The sequence below is a fragment of the Syngnathus leptorhynchus genome, chromosome 5 (genome assembly GCF_054491065.1).
Source record: "Syngnathus leptorhynchus isolate UIUO chromosome 5, UIUO_Slep, whole genome shotgun sequence".
Classification (NCBI taxonomy): Eukaryota; Metazoa; Chordata; class Actinopteri; order Syngnathiformes; family Syngnathidae; genus Syngnathus; species Syngnathus leptorhynchus.
In genome coordinates this window covers 3,864,147-3,876,503 of record NC_141199.1, presented here as the reverse complement: position 1 = coordinate 3,876,503, position 12,357 = coordinate 3,864,147, and the positions used below count along the sequence as shown (strand labels likewise).

The following is a 12,357-nucleotide window of genomic DNA, read 5'->3' as shown; positions in this document are numbered from 1 at the left end:
GCACCAAAACCTGAGACAAAAAAACAAATGATGTCATTTTTGGGGTTCTGCAATTACTGCAGAGCATGGATCCCACATTATGCAGAAAAGACGCAACCACTGCTGAATATTGTGCAAGGAGTCCCCAGGGCAATGACAGAAAAAATAATATGGACACCAGTAGCTGAGGATGCTTTGGTCGTACTGAAACAGGCTCTGATGGAAACTACAACCCTTATCTTACCAGACTACAATAAAACCTTTGTGCAAACGGTAGACTGCAGGAATGGTTCTATGACGTCAGTGTTGCTGCAGAGTCATGGCAGTAAACTAAGACCAATTGCATTTTATTCAAAAAAATTGGATCCAGTGGTTCAATCATTACCAGACTGTGTCCAAGCAGTATGCGCAGCAGCGCTTGCAGTGACACTATCCGCAGATGTGGTCCTTTTCCACAAAATGGACTTGCTGGTTCCACATGCTGTAGATGTGTTGCTACTGCAAAGCAAAATGAACTTTTTGTCACCCGCCAGACACCTATCCTACACTGCTACACTTCTGTCACAACCGCATATTGTGATAAAGATGTGCACAGTCCTAAATCCAGCAACATTGATCTCGTTGCCAGGGGATGGAACCCCACATAACTGTTTAGATGCTACAGAACATCTACAGCTACCCAGACAAGATTTAAGTGACACACCACTTGATAAAAAGGAAAAGTGGTTTGTGGATGGATCATGTTCAAAGGATCCTAAAGGGAACAATCAAAGTGGTTATGCAATTGTGAAGTTGCCAAACCAGATTATTGAAGCAGAGAAGCTTCCATACAATCGGTAAGCGCAGGCTGCTGAGCTAATTGCACTGACAAGAGCTTGTCAATTAGCAAAAAATAAGGAAGTCACTGTATACACAGACAGTCAGTATGCGTTTTCTACTCTGTTCTATTTTGCAAAACAATGGGAGCGCAGGGGGATGACAACATCAACCGGTAAGCCGGTTACCCATGCCTCCTTGTTAGAAGACTTGTTGCAGGCCATCCGTTTACCTGCTAAACTTGTTGTGTGTAAATGTGCTGCTCACACCATAGGGACAGATGAAGTCTCAAATGGAAACAGATTTGCAGACAAAATCGCTAAAGAAGCAGCAGCAGGGAAACATGGCCATGAAGTTTTTTTTAATAGATTCAGAGGATACGCAACTCATAGATAAAACTATACTGACAGACATGCAGGGCAATGCTCCAATGGTGGAAAAACGAATGTGGACGACAAAAGGTGCAGTTGTGGATACAGATAATATCCACCGCATCAATGACAAACCTGTTTTACCAAAATCACTTTTTAAGGCAGCAGCAATTGCGACATGGGCCTTGCCATGTGTCGACAGGAGGGATGAGGTCCATCATACATCAACAATTCACTACCTTTGGTTTAGATGCTTACTTAAAAAAATTTGTAAAGCATGTCCTGTTTGTGTGAAACATAATCCACAAGGAAACATGAGAACTAAGAAGAGGCTCATTTCCAAAACCGTCTTACCCATTCCAAATCATGCACATGGATTTTATCGAACTCACACAAAGTGGACCTCACAAATACTGCCTAGTGATGATTAATGCATTTTCCAAATGGGTTGAAATAGTTCCATCTGCGTTGTAGTTGGAGTGTGCTATGGTTTGTGGGCTCATCTGAATGGACCAATGGACAGTGTCATTCGTGGAAGAAGATGGTCACATGATGAGAATTTCGAGGACTGGTCATGGGACCCCAGAAACCCATACGAAACCAACGCTTGGTACCGGTATGTGAAGTTCACTGTGAGAGCTCACACACAGGAGGGATGCTATGTGTGTTCCAAACTCCCCCCTTCCTCCACACAAGTTCATTTGGAGGCCAGAGCAATGAATGTCACTGAAGCAAAATGTATGGCATCCATGGGAGGAATTGGATATCAACACCGTGCTGTCACAGTCAGTGATGCCGACCCTTTCCGCCCTGGACTTGCAGACGGTACCTGTGATCAGCTTTTCTGGACAAATCTCAATGTGACTGTTAAAGGACGAACATTGCCGCAAGTGGCCTACACAGAGAGACCAGTTGGAGTGAACTACACATGTTACATCCAAGGTAACGAGACCCACAAATGCATCAACGACGACTGCTCTCCAGCTTCGTGCTCCAAGCTGTCCGGATCCTGAATTCCCTCCCCCCTCCACCCTCTGCTACATGACGTCCTGTTCTTTTGCGCTATGGTCTGGCTGTCTGCTATTAGCGCGCTTGCTCCATTTTGCTGCTCTTATTTGTCTATTTATTTATTCATTTATTGTTTATTATTTGGGTTATTTGCTTATTACTTATTCGTTGCTCTTGTCTGTTCGTTTTTACTCTTTGTGCTATTTGATGTGAGTGTTGTGTACTGTCTAGTCACCATGGGACGGTGGGAAACTCCAACAGTGGGCGTGCCAAGCCCCAGACGGCTGAACAATCATGAGAAATTTTTGTCTTGACTGTTGTTATTGGTAACATTCTGGTCGCCTAAGGCAGAGGGACCATGTGAGACGTTTCCTGCATTATAACATCTTGACGCAGGTTTTTCACTCACACACTAAAATTGATCTACATAGATTGCGTAGATGATGTTTAGCCGAGCATGTTTTACAGAAACTTGATGATTTGACCATCGAAAATGCCTCGCAAGTGGTGCATTCAATGATGTCCTGTTTCTGTGTTTTTTATTGATCTTTTTTTATTATTATTTTTACTATTCTTTCTTCATTATATTTTCTTACTCATGTTTGATTCATTGGGGTGGGCATAATCATATGATAAACAGGAGGGATATGTTAGGGTTTATAAACTATCTTGATCGTATGATTATGTTGGGATGTAGACTAGAATGATTAACTTTGTTTAATCCTTTTACCTTTCCATGACTCGGAAAAGTTTAACCATTCAGTTGTTGAAACTTTCCAAATGGTGTGGAAACATCCTTGCTTAGTTAGTCATCTAAAATGCTCCACTAGGTTTTATTTTCACGACCTCGTAAAACAATGAACTGGGACCCTCTGCACTGATAAACCAGTTGCTGAGGTGACCACCAAACATGTCCAATGTCACCCCCACCCTACTTGTTCTCAATAAATATGCTCTTGTAAGAGACTAACGGCAGAGTTTGTTCGAACATTGCTGTACCTACAGTAACGGACAGTCTCTCCACTTGCAAGTGCTTAAAGGGCATACTGTCTCCCGTGTGGTTCTTGCAAAATAAGTTAGAGTCAGAACATCTCTAACAATTACCATAATGTCAGGCACGACGTACTCGGGTTTGTGCGTTGAACACCCTAATTTTGATGCAAATGAAGAACACCACATTAATGGGCAGGGAAAGGTCTACTTCCATCCAACAATGGCGCACACACAGGGTTGCTGGGTGAGAGGCCTGGTCCAGGGGTCCACCACAATAATATATCCATCCATCTTCCGCTTATCCGGGGTCGGGTCGCGGGGGCAGCAGCTTTAGGAGGGACTCCCAGACCTCCCTCTCCTCAGCCACTTCATCCAGCTCATCCCGGGGGATCCCAAGGCGTTCCCAGGCCAGCCGAGAGACATAGTCTTTCCAGCGCGTCCTGGGTCGTCCCCGGGGTCTCCTACCGGTGGGACATGCCCGGAACACCTCCCCAGGGAGGCGTCCAGGAGGCATCCTGATGAGATGCCCAAGCCACCTCATCTGGCTCCTCTCAACGTAGAGAAGCAACGACTCTACTCCGAGTCTCTCCTGTATGACCGAGCTTCTCACCCTATCTCTAAGGGAGAGCCCTGACACCCTGCGGAGGAAACTCATTTCGGCCGCTTGTATCCTGGATCTCGTCCTTTCTGCCACGAACCATAGCTCGTGACCATATGTGAGGGTAGGAGCATAGATTGACTGGTAAATCGAGAGCTTTGCCTTTTGGCTCAGCTCTCTCTTCACCACGACGGAACGGTACAGAGTCCGCATTACTGCCGACGGCTGCACCGATCCGCCTGTCGATCTCGCGCTCCATCCTGCCCTCACTCGTGAACAAGACCCCAAGATACTTGAACTCCTTCACTTGGGGCAGGATCTCATCCCCGATCCGGAGAGGGCATTCCACCCTTTTCCGACCGAGGACCATGGACTCGAATTTGGAGGTGCTGACCCTCATCCCGACTGCTTCACACTCAGTGAGAGCTGGAGATCACGGACTGAAGAAGCCAACAGCAACACGTCATCTGCCAAAAGCAGTGACGCGATGCTGAGGTCCCCAAACCGGACCCCCTCAAAGCCTCGGGTGCGCCTAGAAATTCTGTCCATAAAAATTATGACTTACTGCCGGAATTGCGGACCAAACTCTGGCATCGGTGATACAGGGACCGAACCGCCCTTATCAGTTGGCTCGGCACCCCGTACTCCCGAAACACTCTCCACAAAACCTCCCGAGGGACACGGTCGAACGCCTTCTCCAAGTCCACAAAACACATGTGGACTGGTTGGGCGAACTCCCATGCACCCTCGAGGATCCTGCCGAGGGTGTAGAGCTGGTCCACTGTTCCACGGCCAGGACGAAAGCTACACTGCTCCTCCTGAATCCGAGGCTCGACCTCCCGACGGATCCTCCTCTCCAGCACCCCTGAATAGACCTTACCAGGGAGGCTGAGGAGTGTGATTCCCCTGTAATTGGAACACACCCTCCGGTCCCCCTTCTTAAAGAGGGGAACCACCACCCCAGTCTGCCAATCCAGAGGCACCGTCCCCGATGTCCACGCAATGCTGTAGAGGCGTGTCAGCCATGACAGCCCCACAACATCCAGAGCCTTTAAGAACTCCGGGCGGATCTCTTCCACCCCCGGGGTCTTGCCACCAAGGAGTTTTTTAACTACCTCAGTGACTTCGACCTCCGAGATTGGAGAGTCCGCCTCAGAGTCCTCAGGCCCTGCTTCCACAATGGAAGGCGTGTCGGTGGAATTGAGGAGGTCTTCGAAGTATTCCCCCCACCGACTCACGACATCCCGAGTCGAGGTCAGCAGCACACCATCTCCACTGTAAACAGTGTTGACCGTGCACTGCTTCCCCCTCCTGAGACGCCGGATGGTGGACCAGAATTTCCTCGAAGCCGTCCGGAAGTCATTCTCCATGGCCTCGCCAAACTCCTCCCACGCCCGGGTTTTTGCCTCAGCAACCACCGAAGCCGCGTTCCGCTTGGCCATCCGGTACCTGTCAGCTGCCTCTGGAGTCCCGCAGGCCAAAAAGGCCCTATAGCGGGTTCGGCTGCCTCAACAATGGAGGCGCGGAACATGGTCCACTCGGACTCAATGTCCCCCGCCTCCCCCGGGACGTGGGAAAAGCTCTGCCGGAGGTTGGAGTTGAAGCTCTTCCTGACAGAGGATTCTGCCAGACGTTCCCAGCAAACCCTCACAGAGCGTTTGGGTCTGCCAGGTCGAACCGGTATCTTCTCCCACCATCGGAGCCAACCCACCACCAGGTGGTGATCAGTTGACAGCTCCGCCCCTCTTTTCACCCGAGTGTCCAAAACATGCGGCCGCAAATCCGATGACACGACTACAAGGTCGATCAACGAACTGCGGCCTAGGGTGTTCTGGTGCCAAGTGCACACATGGACACCCTTATGCTTGAACATGGTGTTCATTATAGAAAATCCGTGTCGAGCACAGAAGTCCAATAATAGAACACCGCTCGGGTTCAGATCGGGGGGGCCGTTCCTCACAATCACGCCCTTCCAGGTCTCACTGTCATTGCCCACGTGAGCATTGAAGTCACCCAGTACAACGATGGAGTCCCCAGAAGGAGCGCTCTCCATGCACTTCCTCCAGGGACTCTAAGAAGGGTGGGTACTCTGAGCTGCCGTTCGGTGCATAGACACAAACAACAGTCAGGACCCGTCCCCCCGCCCGAAGGCGGAGGTAGGCTACCCTCTCGCTCACCGGGGTGAACCCCAATGTGCAGGCGCCCAGCCGGGGGGCAATAAGTATGCCAACACCTGCTCGACGCCTCTCACCATGGGCAACTCCAGAGTGGAAGAGAGTCCAGCCCCTCTCGAAAGGGCTTGTACCAGAGCCCAAACTATGTGTGGAGGCAAGTCCGACTATGTCTAGTCGGAACCTCTCTGCCTCACACACCAGCTCGGGCTCCTTTCCAGCCAGAGAGGTGACATTCCATGTCCTTAGAGCCAGCCTCTGCAGCTGGGGATCGGACCGCCAAGGTACCCGCCTTTGGCCGCCGCCCAGCTCACTATGCACCCGACCCCTTTGGCCCCTCCTATAGGTGGTGAGCCCATTGGAAGGGGAACCCACGTTTTCTTTTCGGGCTATGCCCGACCGGACCCCATGAGCGAAGGCCCGGCCACCAGGCGCTCGCCTTCGAGCCCCACCTCCAGGCCTGGCTCCAGAGAGGGGCCCCGGTGACCCGCGTCCGGGCGAGGGAAAACTACGTCCAGATATTTTATTCATCTTAAGGGGTCTTCTGAGCCGTGCTTTGTCCGGCCCCTTACCTAGGACCCTTCTGCCATTGGTGACCCTACCAGGGGCATGAAGCCCCAGACAACATGGCTCCTAGGATCATAGGGGCACACAAACCCCTCCACCACGATAAGGTGACGACTCACAATAATATAATTTTCCTTAAATTGTTTCTTGTACAATTAAAATTACCGTATTTTTCGGACTATAAGTTGCGTTTTTTTTCATAGTTTGGGTGGTGGGGGGGCGACTTATACTCAGGAGCGACTTGTATGTGAAATTCTACATGAAGTTTTACTTGATCATTAACACGTTACTTACTCAGTAGTTTCTGATTGTCTAACAAGGCCGTGAAGGCAGCGGGGGGCCTTGGCGGGGGGGGGGGGGGGGGGGGACGAGAAGAGTGATCCCGGGTGCTTGCGTGTGTTGACCTCTTGATTTGTGAAATAAAGAGCCGGTTACCAAACCCACGTCTTGTCTGGTACTTTGGTTAAGCTACAATATAATTATATACTAGATCTGTGGAATAATTGGGGCTGCAACTGCCGACGAGGCTGAAGTTAGCGGCGCACGTAGGTCCGGAATCTACAGCTGTTTTTTTTTGTTTGTTTTTGACACAGAGGATGAATATTATTCCGGTGGATTTAATGATTTGGAGTGACACGGATGGTTCAGAACTGAAAGGTAAAGCCTTGTGCCTGGTTTGTGGCCCACAGGTTGCTGTGTTTCAAGAATAGAATTTGAGTCGCCACTACACGAGCAAGCATGAGGAAAAATACAGAAATCTGTCTGATAAAGAGCGCGCAACAGAGGCTGATGCATTGCTAGCAAAACTGCAAGCCCAACTAGGACTTTTTATCAAACTTCACACCCACAGAGATGCAGCGGTCAGGACAAGTTTTGTCATTTCCCACAAAATTGCCAAAAAAAGTAAGCCGTTTACTGACGGAGAGTTTATTAAGGAGTGCTTATTGGACTCTGTTGCACTGCTATGCCCGGAGAAAAAGAGCGCATTTGAGAATATGTCACTCTCCCAACGTACCGTAACACGGCGAGTTGAGGACATCGCTGGAAACTTGGAGCTTCAGTTGAAGAACCAAGCGGCCAAATTTGACTGTTTTTCTCTGGCTGCGATGTGCTTGACACCGCTCAGCTACTCATCTTCTTACATGGAATAACTGCAGACTTTCAAATCACGGAGGAGATCGCAGTCATGCAGTCAATGAAAGGGACAACCACTGGTAATGACTTGTTCACAGAGGTAAATGCATGTTTGGACAAGTTAGGACTGAAATGGGACAAGCTGACCGGTGTGACAACAGATGGTTGTCCAAATCTGACGGGGAAGAATGTTGGACTTTTAAAGAGAATGCAGGATAAAGTGACAGAAATGAACCCTGATCAGAAATTGACATTTTTGCACTGCATTATACATCATGTGTTGTGTAAGTCAATATTAAAATTGAACCACGTTGTTGATGTTATAACAAAAACTGTTAACTTTATCAGCGCTACTGCACTAAATCACAGACAATTTCTTGCACTTTTGGAAGAAAAGGACCTTGGATTTGCTGTGGGTCTTACTGCACTAATGAATGACCTGAATGTCAAACTGCAGTGCAAGGGCCTCTTTGTGAATGAGATGTTCAGTGCTGTGAAGGTTTTCATGAGAGAGCTGCAGCTTATCTCAAGCCAAGTGAATGTCCCTGGATGTTGTGAGTGAACGCTGGCGCGAATTGCAGCCGCTGCTCTCCGTACATTTGTGTGTTGCTTTACGCCTGGCCGCCGTTTTGCCGGCCCTGTTGAGCGTTTTCCTGCCCCTGCACCAAGCTTCCAACAACCTTGCTGTGAGTTTCATGCTCTGGTGGACTATCCTGTCCGCCATGATCTCTCCAGCATCATTCATGTTCCAGTACAGGAAGACGGAGCTTCTCCAACTCCGGCACTGCCGGTATGCTCCCCCACCTGTGCTGCTGTGTTTCCCGAACATTGCTCGACTTCACCATCGCAGATACATTCATCGTGGCTCTGGATGCAACTACTACATCGACGACTCTACTTCCATAAACACCATCTGGTCCTCCACTCGCCGCCATCCACCGAAAAACACAAAAAGGAAGGTCGAGCGTAGCGTATTAGCTAGCCTAGCTAGGTCAGCTAATTTTTCAAATTCCAATCTACACTGTGACGTCAAAATGGGACTACTCAACATCCGTTCCCTCATGATTAAGGCTCAACTGCTACAGGACCTTCTCCTTGACTACAAGTATGACTTTTTGTGTTTAACCGAAACTTGGCAACATCCTGATGACTTTTCTCAATTAAATGAAGCAAGTCCGCCCGGGTTTGTTGACACCTGCAAGCCACGTCTCACTGGTCGAGGTGGAGGTCTTGCGATATTTCATTGCGAGTCCTGGAAGGTTTCATCTGTTTTAGTGCCGGAGTCCAGTTCCTTCGAATCTGTGGCTTTACAGCTGAATGGTCCCACACCAACTACTTTAGTTCATATCTACCGTCCACCCAAACCAAATAAGGATTTTATTCATGATTTCACCACATTTCTCACCCACATCTGCTTACTTTCACCCAACATCATTCTGCTGGGTGATTTAAATATTCACATGGACAACACCAACAGCCCTCCTCCTAAGGATTTTATTTTTTGCCTGGACAGTTTTGGACTTAAGCAGCACATCGACTTTCCCACCCACACTAAAGGCCATGTTTTAGATCTGGTCTGCTACTCTGATGTCACTCCTTTTAACTGCTCTGCTGTTGATCTGGGAACAGGCTTCTCTGATCACTTGCTAGTTTCTTTTAATCTTAAACTCACATTGTCCAAAATCAAACTGCCCCGTGTTATATCCTTCCGTGACATCAAAGACATAAATTTAGCAGATCTCACAACAGCCATTGAATGTCTACCCAGCACCACCCTCCCATACACCCCAGATCAACTGGTTTTTAATTATAACAATGGACTCCAAACTTTGCTGAACTTATTTGCCCCCCTCAAAACCCGGACTGTTTCTTTTACCCACTCTGCTCCCTGGTTCTTTCATCATTTGCGCCAACTGAAAGCTAAAGGACGACAGCTGGAGCGTCTTGCCTAGGAAAACTGGTCTCATTATCCACAAACAGTTATTTCACATGCACATTCTCCAATATAAGGATGCAATTTCCTCCGCCAGATCACAATATTTTGCAGAGAAAAATTACAGCCGGTGCGGGGAACACCAGAGCTCTGTTCGCCATGATTAATGATTCAACCCGCCCTCCTGACTCCCTCCCCCCACATTTTTACTCTTCCGACTACTGTAACACCCTGATGTCCTTTTTTCGACAATAAAATAGCCTCCATCCACCAGCAACTGATCCCTCACTCGTCTAGCCATCCATTTCCTTTCTTCCCCCATCCAAACCCCCCTCTCTTTCCTGCTTCCAACTTCCTTCTGCTTCTGACCTTTCTAACTTCATCCGGAATTCAAAGCCATCTACATGTATACTTGACCCCATGCCTTCCTCCTTGGTCATAGCTTCTCTCCCTTCTCTGCTGCCCCTGATCACTGCCATCATTCATTCTTCCCTCACCTCTGCCTCTGTCCCTTTACCTTTCAAATCTGCCGCTGTTACACCAACCCTTAAGAAACGCGGCTCAGACCCAAACACCCTTAGTAACCTTCGCCCCATCTCTAACCTGCCGTTTCTCTCCAAAATACTCGAAAAAGTTGTCGCATCACAAATCCACACTCACCTTTCTAGTAATAATTTATATGAACAGTTCCAATCCGGTTTCCGTCCCCGTCACAGTACAGAGACAGCCCTTATTAAAATTACAAACGATCTTCTTCTTGCAGCCGACTCTGGTCTTTTATCCATTCTCATTCTCCTTGACTTAAGTGCAGCCTTCGACACCATCTCTCACTCTATCCTCCTTGACTAGCTTCTATTGGACTGTCAGACACACCCCTGTCCTCTGGTGATCCCCAGGGCTCCGCCCTTGGTCCAATTTTATTTACCATTTACCTCCTTCCGCTTGGTTCGATTTTCCGAAAACACAACATCAACTTTCATTGCTATGCGGACGACACCCAGCTCTACGTCTCCTCCAAACCCCCCTACGCTTTCTCACCCTCCTCCCTCACTGCATGCCTTCAAGAAATTAAATCCTGGTTCACCTCAAACTTCCACAAACTCAACTGTGACAAATCTGAGGTAGACCTCATTGGTTCCAAATCATCCCTCAGCAAACAACCCCGTCTTATGCTCACCATAGACAACTCCTTGGTTTCCCCCTCCCCTCAGGCGAAGAGTCTGGGTGTCGTCCTTGACAGCACCCTATCATTTTGCACCCACATCAATAACGTCATCTGTTTGTCCTACTTCCATCCGTAACATCAACCGCCTCCGAACAGCTTTGCTATCCTGGTCTACTCCCTCGTTACCTCCCGTCTGGATTATTGCAACTTCATCCTTGTTGGCCTCCCTCACAAACTCCATAAACTGCAATTGGTTCAAAATGCTGCTGCCCGCATCATCGCCAGAACGCCTGTCTATCATCACATCACTCCTGTTCTGCTCCAACTTCACTGGCTTCCTATAAAGCACCGCATTAACTATAAAATCCTCCTCTACACATTTAAGGCCATCCATAACCTCGCCCCGTCATACCTGACTGACCTCCTCCACATTAACATTCCCACCCGGTCTCTTAAGTCAAAGTCAAAGTCCGCTTTATTGTCAATTTCTTCACATGCCAGGCACACAAAGAGATCGAAATTACGTTTCCCACCGTCCCACGGTGACTAGACAGTACACAACACGCACATCAAACAGCACAAAGAGTAAAAACAAACAGACAAGAGCAACAAATAAGTAATAAGCAAATAACCCAAATAATAAACAATAAATAAATAAATAGACAAATAAGAGCAGCAAAATGGAGCAAGCGCGCTAATAGCAGACAGCTAGATCATAGCGCAAAAGAACAGGACAGCTATGCGGACGACACCCAGCTCTACGTCTCCTCCAAACCTGCATCTTCTATTCCCCTCACCGTACCCCCATTCCGTCTGTCCACTATGGGAGCTAGAGCCTTCACCTGCTCTGCCCCTCGTCTCTGGAACTCTCTCCCCCTGACATTCGAAACATCGACTCCATTCTACAGTTTGCATCCCACCTAAAAACCCACCTTTTTCAGCAAGCATATACTTGAACCCCCATTCTGCTGCAGATGTTTCCTTGCTTTTATACTGTTTTTATATTTGACTGTGTATGTTATTTCATCTTTGAACGGCGTCCTTGAGTGGCTTGAAAGGCGCCTTACAAATAAAATGTATTATTATTATTATTAAGTGAAGGACAACATTCTGACCCACTTGCCAACACTGAAGGAAGCCACACGGTCAACTGATCACCTCCACAAGTACTCAACCATGTTAGAGGCACTGCATGGAGAGTTTTCAAGGCGATTTCAAGATTTTAAAACTCTTGAGAGTGAAATGCACATTGTTTCTTCTCCCTTCAACTGCAGCGTGGACAATGCACCAAGTGATGTTCAGATGGAACTCATTGACCTGCAGTCCGACACACGTCTGGCAGATCACTTTGGGTCAGTCTCACTGCTGGACTTTTACTCCTCCCTCAAAGTGGAGAACTTTCCACACCTGAGGAGGTATGCTCAGAGGATTTTAGTAGTCTTTGGATCTACTTACATATATGAACAGACATTCTCAGTGATGAAGTTCAACAAATCCAAACACAGATCCTCTATCACTGATGACCACCTGTCAGCTGTCCTTCGCATAGCCACCTCAGTCATTCAGCCAGATTTCACTGCACTTGTTCAAGCCCAGAACAGACTGGATTATTCTCACTGAAT

At 48.1% G+C, this 12,357-nt stretch overlaps 1 protein-coding gene across 2 annotated transcripts in view; it reads right to left on the bottom strand.

The window, feature by feature from the left end:
- The window catches only part of hpgd (15-hydroxyprostaglandin dehydrogenase), a 75,692-nt gene that overhangs the window by 42,534 nt on the left and 20,801 nt on the right, over window positions 1-12,357 (bottom strand). The gene's annotated exons all lie outside the window — the stretch shown is intronic.